Source organism: Schistocerca piceifrons, chromosome 10 (genome assembly GCF_021461385.2).
Source record: "Schistocerca piceifrons isolate TAMUIC-IGC-003096 chromosome 10, iqSchPice1.1, whole genome shotgun sequence".
NCBI lineage: Eukaryota > Metazoa > Arthropoda > Insecta > Orthoptera > Acrididae > Schistocerca > Schistocerca piceifrons.
The window spans coordinates 64,983,421-65,000,937 of NC_060147.1; positions in this window are offsets into that span (position 1 = coordinate 64,983,421).

The following is a 17,517-nucleotide window of genomic DNA, read 5'->3' on the forward strand; positions in this document are numbered from 1 at the left end:
AAGATGCAGCAAGTCCACTAAAGAGACAGCTTACACTACACTCGTTCGTCCTCTGTTAGAATATTGCTGCGCGGTGTGGGATCCTTACCAGGTGGGATTGACGGAGGGCATCGAAAGGGTGCAAAAAAGGGCAGCTAGTTTTGTATTATCACGTAATAGGGGAGAGAGTGTGGCAGATATGATACGCGAGTTGGGATGGAAGTCATTAAAGCAAAGACGCTTTTCGTCGCGGCGAGATCTATTTACAAAATTTCAGCCACCAACTTTCTCTTCCGAATGCGAAAATATTTTGTTGAGCCCAACCTACATAGGTAGGAATGATCATCAAAATAAAATAAGAGAAATCAGAGCTCGAACAGAAAGGTTTAGGTGTTCGTTTTTCCCGCGCGCTGTTCGGTAGTGGAATGGTAGAGAGATAGTATGATTGTGGTTCGATGAACCCTCTGCTAAGCACTTAAATGTGAATTGCAGAGTAGTCATGTAGATGTAGATGTAGATTCTTCACAAAATAGCAAGTTCGCATGAAACCACATTTGATAATAATGGAATACTAACCCAAGAATCTAATGTAAAAGCGTGACTGTCGACTATCGTCTCATTTGTGCGACTGAATTCGTAAATTCCTGTCAGAAAGACCACAGTTCGTAGTTACTGACGGAAAGTCTATTGCAAAATGGTTTAGAGAAATTACCTGTATGGTACGAAAAGTGGAAATTGACTCTAAATAAGGAGAAGTGTGAAGTCATCCACATGAGTACCAAAAGAAATCCGCTAAATTTCGGTTGCACGATAAATGAGACCAGTCTAAAACCAGTAAATTCAACTAAATAATTAAGGATTACAGTTGCGAATAACTTAAGTTAGGATGATCACGTAGTTAATGTTGTAGGTAAAGCAAGCCAAAGACTACGATTTATTGAGACAACATCGAGAAAACAACAGGTGTACTAAAGAGACTGCCTATACTACGCTTGTACGTCTCTTCTATAGTATTGCGGCGCGGTGTGGGATCTGCATCAGGTAAGATCTGAGGAGGACACCGAAACAGTTCAAAGAAGGGTAGCTCGTTTTGTAGTATCGTGATATAGGGCAGAGAGAGCCACGGATATGTCCGGGGCGTCTTTGCTGGTCATCGGGGCTCTGTTCGAAGCGAAACTCATCACTGAAGACAATTCTACTCCATCCAGTGAGATTCCAGGCCGAAAACGTGTCTGGATACTCGCCGGACAACGATAGGATACCAACCTGACTGTCACCCACCATACGGCCCAACAAACAGGAGTGGTGGTCCGAGGGGTACAGTACGTTCATGAAGTTATCGGCTATTCAACAGTGCAGCGATGGAGCCTTAAATTTTGTCTAGGTGCTATGTATCGACCGTCAGTGCACGGCTGTCTACGTGTGCTTGTCCAGACAGGTTAGGAAACGAAAATGGCGACCAAGATTTCGTATTAGTCTGTAACGTAATTAACTGATTGAACACGACAATTGGGAAAATTATGTTACGTCACAAATAGAATGGACATAAAAATGCAGACTATTTTGAGACTACGTATGAGAATGAGAATGTGACAGAGACAAAGTTCCTTCTTAAGTCTAAGACGAGCAAATGATACGTCTTACATCTCACGTCTAATTCCATTTGCGTACAGTTTAATAAACATGAATTCGACAGGTCACTTTCATCAAAAAGCAACTGAACCTATCATTTACAACATTACCGTAAATATCGTCTGTTGTTTTTCGTGCAATACGTGTGAAATTTTTGTGTTAGGAAAAAATTGTATCCTATCTCAATTGTTGCAATTCTGCTGTTTAATTTCTCCAGCGATCACCTAAAAGCAGTTCAGACACTAGGCGTATGTAAAATATCATAAAGAAAATGTCCTGAAAGAATAGCTAAAAACAATTTAAGATGTTTCTTAAAAAATGTCCCTGTGGATACAACATATTCATATTATAACTGGCCGTTTTATCATGATATTATTATTAATTCCTTGCTTAGTGAAAATAATTTGAGGGATATACGGTGACGATTACGCTATGCATCAACATTACTAAAAAAACTTATAATTCTTATATTTCAGTTCAGTAAAAGATTTAGGAAGAAAAGGAGTTCACTATACAAGAAAATGAGGTTAAAAAGACCCTTTTGAAAAATAATTTATTTTCCGGAGCAATCACACATTTTAACAAGCAGTTACCGGTTTCGGGCATCAGCTGCCATCTTCAGGTCGTAAAAAGGAAGGAGAACGTTACTTGCAAAGAGTGAGGAAACCAAATCGTATGTGCTCGAAATTATATTAATTGTGCCGAAAATAAATAATGTTTAACAATAATTTCAACAATCTCTGATGTCTCCAGTTCGACACAACTGTCGTTCTTTCCTAAACAGAGGCAGTCTTTCGAAGCATCCCTCAACGGGATATCAGACTTGTACGGGGAGCTCGAAGAACTCTCTCCCGCGTGTGGAAGGCCATCGAACGGTCACTTTTAGTTTCGGCGGAGGGACTCCGGCACAGGAATGTTGACCATTGTCCGCCCGCCCTTTCAACCCTCCGCCTTGTAAACATTTACGACAGTCGGAGAAATAAAGGCGACGTAAGACCACCCCCCGACCGCCGCGGCCTTGGGCGCGACAGAAAGAGAAATGCAGACGCGCCGGGCGTTTGTTGCCGCTGCCATATTTATGAGGGCGGACCAGTCGCGGCGCTGGCCGGACCGCCCCATCTGGGATTCAGATGAGGCCTGCGAGCGGCCAGACACCTGTCGTGGGGCCCTTCTAGCCGCCATGGCCGACCGACGACGCGCACCGCTAAACAACACTGTCCCAAGAATTTTGAAGCTCCATTGTGATGGTGACTAGACTACGATTCACTTACTTTCTAGCTCGAGAATAAAATTAAATTTACTTTTCTTTAAGGTTCAGTGCCTCAGTTGATAAAAACGGAAACCTTAATGGGATAACTGTGTCGTCCTTCTGTCCGTCTTTGTGTTCGACTGTTGAAAACCCTTTTTCTCAGGATCAGGTAGACGTATCAAGCTGAAATTTGTCACATACGGAGGTCTATGGTCCCTTGACGATGTAAGAAACTGAGGTTCTAAGTCAATGCAATCAAAAGATACGGCCATTTACGTCATGTATTTTAATACACAGATGTGGAAATTACCGAACTACCAGATTAATAAACCACAGCTGCAAAATACTAACTCGACTTCTTTACAGACGAATGGAAAAACTGGCAGAAGCCGACCTCGGGGAAGATATGTTTGGATTCCGTAGAAATGTTGGAAGACGTGAGGCAGTACTGACCCTACGACTTATCTTAGAAGACAGATTAAGAAAAGACAAACCTACGTTTCTAGCATTTGTAGACTTAGAGAAACCTTTTTACAATGTTGACTCGAATACTCTCTTTCATATTCTGAAGGTGGCAGGGGTAATATACAGGGAGCGAAAGGCTATTTATAATTTGTACAGAAACCAGATGGCAGTTATAACAGTCGAGGGGCCTATCCCCGATGTTATTCAATCTGTGTATTGAGCAAGCAGTAAAGGAAACAAAAGAAAAATTCGGAGAAGAAATTAAAATCCATGGAGAAGAAATAAAAACTTTGAGGTTCGCCGATGACATTGTAATTCTGTCAGAGACAGCAAAGGACCTGGAAGAGCAGCTGAACGGAATGGACAGTGTCTTGAAAGGAGGATATAAGATGAACATCAACAAAAGCAAAACGGGGATAATGGAATGTAGTCGAATTAAATCGGGTGATTCTGAGTGTATTGGATTAGGAAATGAGAGGCTTTAAGTAGTAAATGAGTTTTGCCATTTGGAAAGCAAAATAACTGATGATAATCGAAGTAGAGAGGATATAAAATGTAGACTGGCAATGGCAAAGAAAGCTTTTCTGAAGAAGAGAAATTTGTTAACATAGCGGATAGATTTAAGTGTCCGGAAGTCGTTTCTGAAAGTAGTTGTATGGAGTGTGGCCATGTATGGAAGTGAAACTTATGCGATAAATAGTTTGGACAAGAAGAGAATAGAAGCTTTCGAAATGTGGCGCTACAGAAGAATGCTGAAGATTAGATGGGTAGATCACATAACTAATGAGGAGGTATCGAATAGAATTGGAGAGAAGAGAAATTTGTGGCAGAGCTTGATCAGAAGAAGGGTTCGGTTGTTAGGGCATATTCTGAGGCATCAAGGGATCACCAATTTAGTATTGGAGGGCAGCGTGGAGGGTAAAAATCGTAGAGGGAGTCCAAGAGATGAATACACTAAGCAGATTCAGAAGGATGTAGGTTGCAGTAGGTACTGGGAGATGAGGAAGCTTGCACAGGATAGAGTAGCATGGAGAGCTGCATCAAACCAGTCTCTGGCATGAAGACCACAAGAACAACAATTTTAATACACGCAGGATCACTCATCAAAACCTATGGGGACTTTCCGCTGGCCTAGAATTATGAAATTTGCCAAAAAGTAAGGTTTCACAATAAAACCCAAGGAAAAACTGTGAAAACTGTAAATTCTGTAATTGTATCACATGAAAAAAAAATACTTTGTCATTCCTTGTCTGACTCTATCTCTTCCTACACCTTTTAAGATCCCTTTTTTCAGAAATTGTTTGACATACCGATTTGAAATATATGTCACTTTGTGGTGTAATAAATGTAAGCTTGTAAGTGAATGCAGTCAAAACTTACGGCCATTTAGATCACAAGTGTTTAAACTCTCAAACTCACTCATCAAAACCCATAGGGTGCTTCCCGTTAGGCTAGAAACGTTAAACTTGGCGAAAAGGAAGGTTTCACAGTAAAACCTAAGGAAAAATCCTAAAACTGTAAAATTGCGATTATATCACACGAAAAAGCTCTTTAGTCGTTTTTATAGGCTGTCTGCCTGTCTATCTGTCCGTCTGTTAAGACGCCTTTCTTCATGAACCGGTAGAGGTATCAAGGTGAAACTTAACGTACTAACGTCACCGTTCCCCTGACGGTATAATAAACGCTAGCTTCTAAGTGAATGCTGTCAAAAGCCGCGACCACTTACGTCACATATTTTGATACTCGCAAACTCACTCCGTAAAGCCTATAGGGCGCTTCCCACTGATCTACAGTGAACAAATTTGACAAGAATGAAGGTTTCACAGCGCACCAAAAAAAAAAAAATGCTTAAAATTGTTGATCTGTAATGATATCACACGAAATTTTTTTTTATTTTGTATTTTATTATCCAATGTCAAACTTGAAATTAGTACATTACGTAGTTGTGCGTTCAGGGCGACAGGGTCGCAATTGTAAAAGCCAAACATCAGTCTAGAAATTGCTCAAATTACGCATTTCGGAGTTTATCCATAATGAGATATCCATTTGCAATTACTGCACGTAGATACTGCGTTTCAAGTTGTGTGTGAAACAGGCATTCGCAGACCGGTCTGGATGAAAGGTCCACATACATAATTAAGTTTGTACGGAACCCTTCCTGGCGAATCCTTCTCGCACGTGGCCATTTTTTTTTAATGTTGACTCTTGTTGCATCTTACAAGAAAAGAAGAAAAAGTTCAAATATTATGCGTGAGTTTCCATTTTGGCTCTTATCGGGACTGTTTTGCAGCGTATGTTTCCTCCATCCAGCAGTAATCAAGTGACACGGCAGCTCTCCACTTACCTTTATGTATTGCTTCACAAGTGCAACAAATGATACGCCTAATATAGTACACGTTTGCTTTCGCACGGGCTTTCAGATAACAGATTAAATTTTATGTGCTACTTAGTTACTTCCTCTTACAGGACTAGGCTATTAGGCGTTTCAGACATCAGTTTACCTGACGTACGTTCAGGGAATGCATCAAAAGCTCTTCTTCAGGCAGCGTGATATCTCAGAGCATAGTTCGGAATTTATATCTTAGGGCAAGCTTCAGGATTTTGGAAATTGAGGTCGTTCAACACGAATATATTTAATTGCTGTTTTATCTATAGATTGCGTTTTTGTATTTTAGGGAGAATCCTTTCATTTATCTGTGGAATCGCGTTTCGGGCGATCGTATTTTGTTCCAATAATTTGTTTTACTCACCCACCTCTCGAATCCCGCCATCAGTGTGACTGATTTCCGTGTGCGTTTCCATCCAGCCGTCGAAACCCTCTTGCCGACCCCAAAGCCGGTGAACACAAACCACAACCGTTTTACTAGGATAAAATGTCCGCGAAGTCAGAGTGACAGGCGAAACTGCCATGGATACTCACCGAAATCAAGCATCCCAGTGGTGAGAGACAAGGGTACTCAACGAAAGCAAGCATCCCGATGGGAACAGAAAACTACCATATCCACGTCGTCGTCCTTGTAGCACGCTAAACGTAGTTTCTAATCAGGAACTGAAACCTCTAACCATATTCTACTGTACAGTGGAACCTGAAACACTAATGGAAATTCCGAACGTCAATATCAACCGCTAGAACACAAAGGATTAGAAATCTAGAATAAAATGTATCGGCTTTCAATTGCAAAAACAGGCGTAGTTGATATTTGTCTATTACAGCGCCATCTACGCGATTGGAAAACAATGGTCTCAACAAACCGTACGTATTTTTGGCGTAAAATTCGAATAAACAATAAGAATTGGAGGGTTCCCATCTGAAAATTAACAGCTGACCCCACCCATGTGAGAGGGGTTGTTCGGATGTGGTCAGTTGTAGCACAGACATACGTTCCCTTAACTAGGTCTGCTGTTAACTTATAACCTAGAAAACTTTTTCTCGTACGGTGTGTCGTTTTCGAGATATTCAGTTGTGTCAAGTTAAGAGCCAGCTCTAGGGCAGGGGAAGGGGTTGGGGGTGGGGGTGGGGGTGGGGGCGGGGGGGGGGGGGAGGGCGAACTGTGTCGTCGTCGCCCTGGGCGGCAGATTTTTGGGGGTGACAAAGTGTTGTATTTTAAAATGGTCCCAAAAGGACAAATTAATCAAGACCATGAAAATATTACGCAGATGAAGAACCGTGACAATAAGTTGGAAAAACAATCCTTACTGGAAATTGTCTACAGTATTGTGAAACAGATGACAGACGAAGCACTGGCGTTGGTCACCTTGAGTGGACCTTTCTAAATTGCAAATCTTGCTTGTGGCAGTGCTGCCAATTCAGTTCCTACCACGTGTCTATACAACGCTTGAACAGCACCTATGTCAGCCTCAAAAGCCCTACAGGAGCGAAACCTCTACAATAAGGAAATAAAGATAAATTTCAGCACATGATAGTCTAACAGTTCCTACACAGCGACCTTGAACTCACGACAGGATTACTGAGGAAAACATTTTGTAATAATTAAATAAAGAATATGTAAAATAGGCACTGCTCGTCACGGGCCAGAGTTTTCGGAATCCAGACGTTGTGATTAGATAGTCGCTACGTTGCTCTTCTTTATGCTATGCTCTTAAAAATTAATTTTTTCTTTTTGTCTGTAACTTCTTTTCAGTCTTCCCTCACTGCCTTTCCTTTCACAGTCGTGGAGACACAAGCAGTAGACACTTGTATTACGATCAAACGGAAGAAGCCTTAACATATCTCATTTTGGTGCTGTAGCGCGTAAGCTGAACTGCATGACTATTCTTCCAGATTCGTCGTATTACAAACTTTATGCATTTCAACAACTTTATTTATATTTTATTTTATTTACTCGTCAAAGTTCCGTATGACCAAATTGAGGAGGAAATCTCCCAGGTCATGGAACGTGTCATTACATTAAATTACAACATGAAAGTAATAACAGATAGAAATGGACGTTCATGAACCCGAAAAAAGTCAGTCCACTAGTTTAAGTAAACGCAATCAGCAATACAATAAGAATCCGCTTAATTTTTCAAGAAACTACTCTACAGAATAGGAGTGACCCATGAGGAAACTCTTCAGTTTCCAATTGAAAGCACGTGGATTACTGCTAAGATTTTCGAATTCTAGCGGTAGCTTATTGAAAATGGATGCAGCAGCATACTGCACACCTTTTGGCACATGGGTTAAGGAAATCCGATCCAAGTGCAGGTTGGATTTCTACCGGGTATTAACCGAGTGAAAGCTGCTTATTCTTGGGAATAAGCTAATATTCTTAACAAGAAATATATATATATTCAGAGGCAAATGTCAAAATACCCAGACTCGTGAACAGAGGTCGACAAGAGGTTCGTGAACTTACATCACTTATTGCCCGAACCGCCCATTTCTGAGCCATAAATATCCTTTTAGAATGGGAAGAGTTATCCCAAAATATAATACTAAACGACATAAGCGAATGAAAATAAGCAAAGTAGACTAGTTTTCGTGTGGAACAATCACTCACTTCTGATACCGTTCTAATAGTAAAAATGGCAGTATTATTTCTTTGAACAAGATCCTGAACGTGGGCTTTCCGTGACAGCTTACTATCTATCTGAACACCTAGAAATTTGAACTGTTCAGTTTCACTAATCATATGCCCATTCTGTGAAATTAAAACGTCTTACTGTGATTTTGCGTTAGTTGATTTTCTACAAGCCATGTACTTAGGTCACGTACTGCACTATTTAAAACCTATCCAATGTTGCACGCAACATCTTTTACTACCAAGCTAGTGTCATCAGCAAACAGAAATATTTTAGAGTTACCCGTAATACAAGAGGGCATGTCATTTATATAAATGGAAAATATTGAAATAAACGATATCGGAATTGAAAAACAACTGCTATCACTTAGTAGCGGAAAAGCATCCGGACCAGACGAGATACCCTTAAGATTCTACAGTGATTATGCTAAAGAACTTGCCCCCTTTCTATCAGCAATTTATCGTAGATCGCTGGAAGAACGTAAAGTACCTAGCGACTGGAAGAAAGCGCAGGTCGTTCCCATTTTCAAGAAGGGTCATAAATCAGATGCGAATAATTATAGGCCTATTTCGCTTACGTCAATCTGTTGTAGAATAATGGAGCATGTTTTGTGTTCTCGTATTATGACGTTCTTAGATAATACAAATCTCCTTCATCATAACCAACATGGATTCCGCAAACAGAGATCATGTGAAACTCAGCTCGCCCTATTTGCCCAAGAAATTCACAGTGCCGTAGACACTGGGGAGCAGATTGATGCCGTATTCCTGGACTTCAGGAAGGCATTTGATACGGTTCCGCACTTACGTTTAGTGAAAAAAATACGAGCTTACGGAATATCGGACCAGGTTTGTGATTGGATTCAGGATTTCCTAGAAGAAAGAACACAACATGTCATTCTTAACGGTTCAAAATCTGCAGATGTAGAGGTAATTTCGGGAGTACCGCAGGGAAGCGTGATAGGACCTTTATTGTTTACAATATACATAAATGACTTAGTTGACAACATCGGTAGCTCCGTGAGGCTATTTGCAGATGACACGGTTGTCTACAAGAAAGTAGCAACATCAGAAGACTCGTACGTACTCCAGGAGGACCTGTAGAGGATTAATGCATGGTGCGACAGCTGGCAGCTTTCCCTAAACGTAGATAAATGTAAAACAATGCGCATACATAGGGGCAGAAATCCATTCCAGTACGATTATGCCATAGGTGGTAAATCATTGGAAGCGGTAACGACCGTAAAATACTTAGGAGTTACTATCCGGAGTGATCTGAAGTGGAATGATCACATAAAACAAATAGTGGGAAAAGCAGGCGCCAGGTTGAGATTCATAGGAAGAATTCTAAGAAAATGTGACTCATCGACGAAAGAGGTAGCTTACAAAACGCTTGTTCGTCCGATTCTTGAGTATTGCTCATCAGTATGGGACCCTTACCAGGTTGGATTAATAGAACAGATAGACATGATCCAGCGAAAAGCAGCGCGATTCGTCATGGGGACATTTAGTCAGCGCGAGAGCGTTACGGAGATGCTGAACAAGCTCCAGTGGCGGACACTTCAAGAAAGGCGTTACGCAATACGGAGAGGTTTATTATCGAAATTACGAGAGAGCACATTCCGGGAAGAGATGGGCAACATATTACTACCGCCCACATATATCTCGCGTAATGATCACAACGAAAAGATCCGAGAAATTAGAGCAAATACGGAGACTTACAAGCAGTCGTTCTTCCCACGCACAATTCGTGAATGGAACAGGGAAGGGGGGATCAGATAGTGGTACAATAAGTACCCTCCGCCACACACCGTAAGGTGGCTCGCGGAGTATAGATGTAGATGTAGAACAGGAGTGGCCCCAACACTGATCCCTGGGGCACCCCCCACTTGACAGTGACCCACTCAGACCCCACATCACAGCCGTTACCAACATTGTGAATATTGACCTTTTGCTGCCTGTTGCTAAAGTAAGAGGTGAACCAATTGTGAGCTACTCCCCGTATTCCGTAATGGTCCAACTTCTGGAGCAATATTTTGTGATCAACACAATTAAATGCCTTAGTTAAATAAAAAAATACGCCAAGCGATCGAAACCTTTTGTTTAGCCCATCCAGTACCTCACAGAGAAAAGAGAATATAGCATTTTCAGTTGTTATACGACTTGTAAAGCCGGACTGTACATTTGATAGCAAATCGTGTGATATAAAATGGTCAATTACCTTTACATACACAGCCTTTTCACTAACTTTTCCAAACACTGATATCATAGAAATAGGTCTAAATTTATCTACATCATCCCTTTCTCCCTTTTTATAAAGCGGCTTTACTACTCACAAGGGAACCTCCCCATCGCACCCCCCTCAGATTTAGTTATAAGTTCGCACAGTGGATAGGCCTTGAAAAACTGAACACAGATCAATTGAGAAAACTAGAAGAAGTTATGTGGAACTATGAAAAAATAAGCAAAATATACAAACTGAGTAGTTCATGCGAAGATAGGCAACATCAAGGACATTGGAAACGCAGGAGCGCCGTGGTCTTGTGGTAACGTGAGCAGCTGCGGAACGAAAGGTCCTTGGTTCTAATCTTCCATCGAGTGAAAAGTTTAATTTTTTTTTTTTCAGTTTATGTGGCAAACTCTTATGTTTTCGTCACTTTTTTGGGAGTGATTATCACATTCACAAGAAAATCTAAATCGGGCAAGGTAGAAGGATCTTTTTACCCATTCGCCAAGTGTACAAGTTAGGTGGATCGACAACTTATTCATGTCATGTGACGCACATGCCGTCACCAGTGTCGTATAGAATATATCATATGTGTTTTCCTGTGGAGGAATCGGTTGACCTACGACCTTGTGATCAAAAGTTTTCGGTTCCCATTGGAGAGGCACGTCCTTTCGTCTACTAATCGCACGGTTTTGCGATGCGGTCGCAAAACACAGACACTAAACTTATTACAGTGAACAGAGACGTCAATGAACGAAAGGACAGATAATAACTATGCAGAAATGAAGAAAGTAAAATTTTCACCCGTGGGAAGACTTGAACCAAGGACCTCTTCTTGTTCAACTGCTCACGCTACCACGGTACCACGCCGCTCATGAACTGATGGCCTCCATGATGTTGCCTATGTCGCCCATGGACTACTCAGTTTGTATATTTTGCTAATTTTTTCACAGTTCCACACAACTTCTTCCTATTTTCTCAATCGAACTGTGTTCACTTTATCAAGACCTATCCACTGTGCCAACTTATAACTAAATCTGAGGGGGGTGCGATGGGGAGGTTCCCTTGTCAGTACTTTAATCGTTCAGGAAACTGACCGTCCCTAAAGGAAAAATTACAAATTTACGAGTTAACTGTTACATTTCTGTACAATAAATGAAAGGAATTTCAACTTTTGTTTTGAGCCATAAATTGTGGTCGTGGCATGTCGGAAAGCAGGCCTTGTCGACATTCGACCACAGCCGTTTTTCCTTTATGTACTACGCACGTGCTACATACACATTGGCGATCTACACACCCCTTTTATTTCACTCGTTCTCCCCTCGCGTTCCACCTTGTACGGCAGCGTTTCCGTCGACAGCACCGCACGCTCCCCTCTACTCAGAAAAGAGAGAAAGTTAACAGATTTTAGTAACATGCTTTGCGAGTGGCATAACTTAATTTTGTTTGACATAATTATGTTCGAAGTTACAACTAAAAATGTATTACACTGTAAACGTTTCACTTCTGACTTGAAGACGTTTTCACGCCAAAATATGCGTGACTAAATGTAACAAGCAAAAATAAGACGAAATGGGTGAATGACGTGGTGAGAAAGGTTGACTGTTTCTGGGAAGGCAAGGAGACGGAAGGGTTGACGGAGGAGCAGGTGCGGCGCTTCCAATCATATACAGGCTGATAATTAATAAAACCGACAAACGGCAGGGACGGATTCATGACAGAAAATGGAGGAAAAAAGATCCTAAGAACGTGTGTCCGGAAACAGATCGTTGCCGCGGTAGATGGCGCTGACGGACGAAAGTTCCTCTGCCCACGTGCCGTGTGTCCCTTGTGTGTTGCAGGCTGTGCGATTGACGCAGCGTACTGTAAGCAGCAGAACGGTCCGGTATTCGTGTCGGAACAAGAGGAGCCGGTGTCTGTGTACGGCCAAGCAGATGGAAACGATAGAGAGCCAGCACGGTTAAACCAGAACAAGTAAACTCATTGACACCAACCAAACCACACAACATTTCAAGGCCTTTTTGAGAATGTGTGTGATCATGGGTCCTTTCAGAACGTGATGGGATGGGAGGTGGCGGACTGGGCTTACGACAGATTTGAAGGACCGTTTTCTGCAGGATATTGAGATGAAGCCTCGTACAAGCTAAGGGCAAGTGGCCCGACATCATAGTGTAAGCCAAAGTACGATTATGTGTATCCTACATGAGAACCGCAACTATGCCTATCACCTGTATTCTCATGGAGGCCATTTTGAACATTTGTTGTGACGTGGATGCACTGCAGCTCTGTACCGTGTTGTGGGACGATTTATTGTCGTTGCATGCACACCGTCCGTTTCTGGGCGGATGTTCGTAGGACCTTTTTTACTCCAATTCCAGTCAGCAATCCGTCACTGCAGTTTGTTGGTTTTATTTATGTTCACTCTACATATAGGATGATCGTGCGCATATACATGGCGGTCCATTGATAGTGACCGGGCCAAATAGTTGTTCCAATGTGATACATGTACCTTTGTGAACTTATCATTTCTGAGAACGCATGCTGTTACAGCGTGATTACCTGTAAATACCAAATTAATGCAATAATGCTCAAAATGATGTCCGTCAACCTCAGAGCATTTGGCAATACGTGTAACGACATTCCTCTCAGCAGCGAGTAGTTCGACTTCCGTAATGTCGGCATATGCATTGACAATGCGCTGACGCATTTTGTCAGGCGTTGTCAGTGGATCACGGCAGCAAATATCCTTCAACTTTCCACACAGGAAGAAATCCGGGGACGTCAGATCCGGTGAACGTGCGGGCCATGGTACGGTGCTTCGACGACCAATCCACCTGTCATGAAATATGCTATTCAATACCGCTTCAACTGCACGCGAGCTATGTGCCGGACATCCATCATGTTGGAAGTACATCGCCATTCTGTCATGCAGTAAAACATCTTGTAGTAACATCGGTAAAACATTACGTAGGAAATCAGCGTGCATTGCACCATTTAGATTGCCATCGATAAAATGGGGGCCAATTATCCTTCCTCCCATAATGCCGCACCATACATTAACCTGCGAAGGTCGCTAATGTTCCACTCGTCGCAGCCATCGTGCATTTTCCGTTGCCCAATAGTGCATATTATGCCGGTTTACGATACCGCTGTTGGTGAATGACGCTTTGTCGCTAAATAGAACGTGCGCAAAAAATCTGTCATCGTCCCCTAATTTCTCTTGTGCCTAGTGGCAGAACTGTACACGACGTTCAAAGTCGTCGCCATGCAATTCCTGGTGCATAGAAGTATGGTACGGGTGCAATCGATGTGGTTGTAGCATTCTCAACACCGACGTTTTTGAGATTCACGATTCTCGGGCAGTTTGTCTGCTACTGATGTGCGGATTAGCCGCGACAGCAGCTAAAACACCTACTTGGGCATCATAATTTGTTGCAGGTCGTGGTTCACGTTCAGCATGTCGCTGGACACTTCCGGTAACCTTAAATAACGTAACTATCCGGCGAACGGTCCGGACACTTGGATAATGTCGTCCAGGATACCGAGCAGCATACATAGCACACGCCCGTTAGGCATTTTGATCACAATAGCCATACGTCAGCACGATATCGACCATTTTCGCAATTGGTAAACGGTCCATTTTAACACGGGTAACGTATCACGAAGGAAATACCGTTCGCACTAGCGGAATGTTACGTGATATCACGTTTGTGACAATTACAGCGCCATCTGTCACAAAGCGAAAAAAATGGTCCAAGTAAAACATTCATATTTCTTTACGTACTACACGAATATGGAATAAAAATGGGGGTTCCTATTCTTAAAAAAACGCTGTTGATATTTGTTTGACCTATGGCAGCGGCATCTAGCGGGCCAACCATAGCGCCATCTGGTTTCCCCCTTCAAGCTAGACGAGTTTCGTACTTTGTAGTTTTTTCGTTTGATGCTTATTTCGTGAGACATTTGGCCTGGTCACTATCAATGGACCACCCTGTGTATATATAAATATATATTGCAACCTCCCCACCGTATCAGTTTCAGTATGAAAATTATCCGCAGATTTCGTCCCACTCAATAACATCTACGTGTTACCAAAAACTATGTCCCCACAAACTGTTATTCGGCTTTAACTCGTATGCTGAGCTTTGACTAACCTGAACCTAATTTGAAATGAAGTGTCACAGATCTCAATGCAATTTATTTTTACGTTATATACGCAACTGAAGTAAAACAATGGCCCTAAACAAAATTTCCAGTTACCTCGCGTCTAGACAACATTGTTGAAGATTTCTCCGAAGCACAACAGTAAACAGCAAGCAGGCAGCGGCTAATGCTGATTTCTGTTTCTAAATAACTATTCAATCTGTTGCGTGTGGTAATGCGTAATGACAGACAATGGGGTGGGAAGAGTGACTATTCCTATGAAATGATGTTCCAAGACAATGATTCTGGAGTGAAGTATGTATCCAAAAAGAGAGAGTAGAACTTCGCGTGATGTTCGCACATAACACTGGTCTGAACAGTGTGATGCTTAACAAACTGAACAAATGATTTTAAAAGGGTAGAGCGTTACAAGAGAATTTCTATAAAAATCAAATAGGTTGCTCAATTAATATGTTAATCCACGATTCAGGGAAGGGGGAGGGGGTCTTTGTCTCAGCTCTGAGCAAGCTAACTAGTTGACAGTAATCATTCTGACATAACTTTATTGAAAATTTACATTTCTTCTACCTTTCATTGTCAACCTCATATTCAACCTTCCTGTCCTTTCTTCATCTAACAGATACAATCACAAGTCCGTACAGCACTACTAAATACGTCCGTTACCTACCACACTTCAACTAAGAATGCATCAGACTGCGCAGAGGCAAAGACTGTATCAAGACAAGAGCAAAGATTGTTTAACAGTAACGCAACTTGTTTTCTTTGACGTGCACATCGATGACATGACTACATATATATATATATATATACATATATATATATATATATATATATATATATATATATATATATATATAAAAGGGGTCTTAGCAGTGGCGCACGCCGTTACTTAGCATCAGTCTAAGACGAGGCGACTGGAACGACAGAATTTAGAAGGCAAACCACCAACAAAAATATGAGTTTTGGGATTTTTGGCACCCAGAACAAAGGCGTCTAGTCAATTGTTCCTTTGTGCGGACATATAGCATATATTATGACTGGCGTATAATAAACTTTGTCTCAACAGGCCTTGAAGGTCTAACAGCACCCACTGACCACCGTGTCATCCTCAGCCCATAGGCGTCGCTGGACGAGGGTGTGTTGGAGCATGTAGGCTGAAGACATCTCTCCCAGCCGTTCTCAGCTGTCGTGACTGTATGGATATTTAATGAGTGCGGAGAGCTCCGACACTGCAGTTATATTAAGGGTATTTTGATTTTGCAAATCAGTCATCCAGAGTGTTTATCAAGTTCTGTCTGAGGCAATTTGTCTCAGAGGAGCGTGAATTTTATAAATGAGGTAACAAATATCACGCGATGGCTTGTAACATCGTGTCGGACCTACTTTTGCATCACGCGGCTACGACCCCACTGAACGTGACCCCGCTCTTTGCAGTGCATCACGACCATAAGTTTTGCATTCGTGTACAGGTTGGAACCACTAGGGACCACTCAGATACATTCGAAGAAATTCTAACATCATCAAAAGCAGATTTTTCAGTGCTCCCATTACATGTCCTCCTCTGCCATTATCATGGAGGAATGCTACATTGACACATGCATGCTTGAAACAGCAAAGTGTCCTTCTGAGACAACTCATTTCGACAAAACCAACGGCGACACCCACTTACAACTCTCATTTTAAAAATGCGCCTTTGCAGAGAAAACCCGCGAAATACCTCCAAGTGTCATCAGTGTGTCAACTATCTTCAGAGGCCGGCCGAAGTGGCCGTGCGGTTAAAGGCGCTGCAATCTGGAACCGCAAGACCGCTACGGTCGCAGGTTCGAATCCTGCCTCGGGCATGGATGTTTGTGATGTCCTTAGGTTAGTTAGGTTTCACTAGTTCTAAGTTCTAGGGGACTAATGACCTCAGCAGTTGAGTCCCATAGTGCTCAGAGCCATTTTTTTATCTTCAGAGGCGTGTCAAGTGGTTGCCTATCTGAAGGCGCCTCAGGCTGCTTCACAGGATTTCTCCGTACAGATACCTTTTTAAAACCATCAATACATGTGGGTGGGTACAACTGAGGGTTCTGTCGAAATGGAAGTCCTAGAGGGAGCCATTGTCGTTATATTATCACATGTGTCAATGTCACACCCTTCTGTGATCACGTCACAGAAGGGCTGAAAAACAAGGTGGCTGAAAAAGCATAAGGCCCTTTGCCGCGTTTGATGATGATGATGTTTGGTTAGTGGGGCGCTCAACTGGGCGGTCACCAGCGTCCGTACAAAGTCCCAATTTTTACATAGTCCAATTTTTTTTACACAGTCACGAATGATGACGATGATGATGATGATGATAATGATGATGAAATGATGAGCACAACACAAACACCCAGTCCCCGGGAGAGAAAATTGCCACGTTTGGTCACATTCAAATTTCGTCCACTTGTTTCGAACGGCCCCTAGTGGCTCCAGGCTGCACAGATGAGCAAAAATTGCGTTTGCACTGCGCTCAAAAGGGGTGCGATCACGTTGAATGGGATTCGGCACCAGAATGTGCACAAAAAAAGGGTCGATTCGTTTCAGGGTGTGAGCGGGGTCAAAGGTTGTCATGAAACTCTTCCAGTTGTTCATTGCACTGTGAACTGTCGTTTTCGATAGCGAAATGTGCGGGAATCCACGTGCTTTATGCCATTACCCGAGGCTTCTCGTTTCGGTTATGAGCGGCGGTGTGTCAGAAATGTTTTCTTTCACCACTCATAAGAAAACCATGTGGTTTGACCTCTATCACAATGACGTCG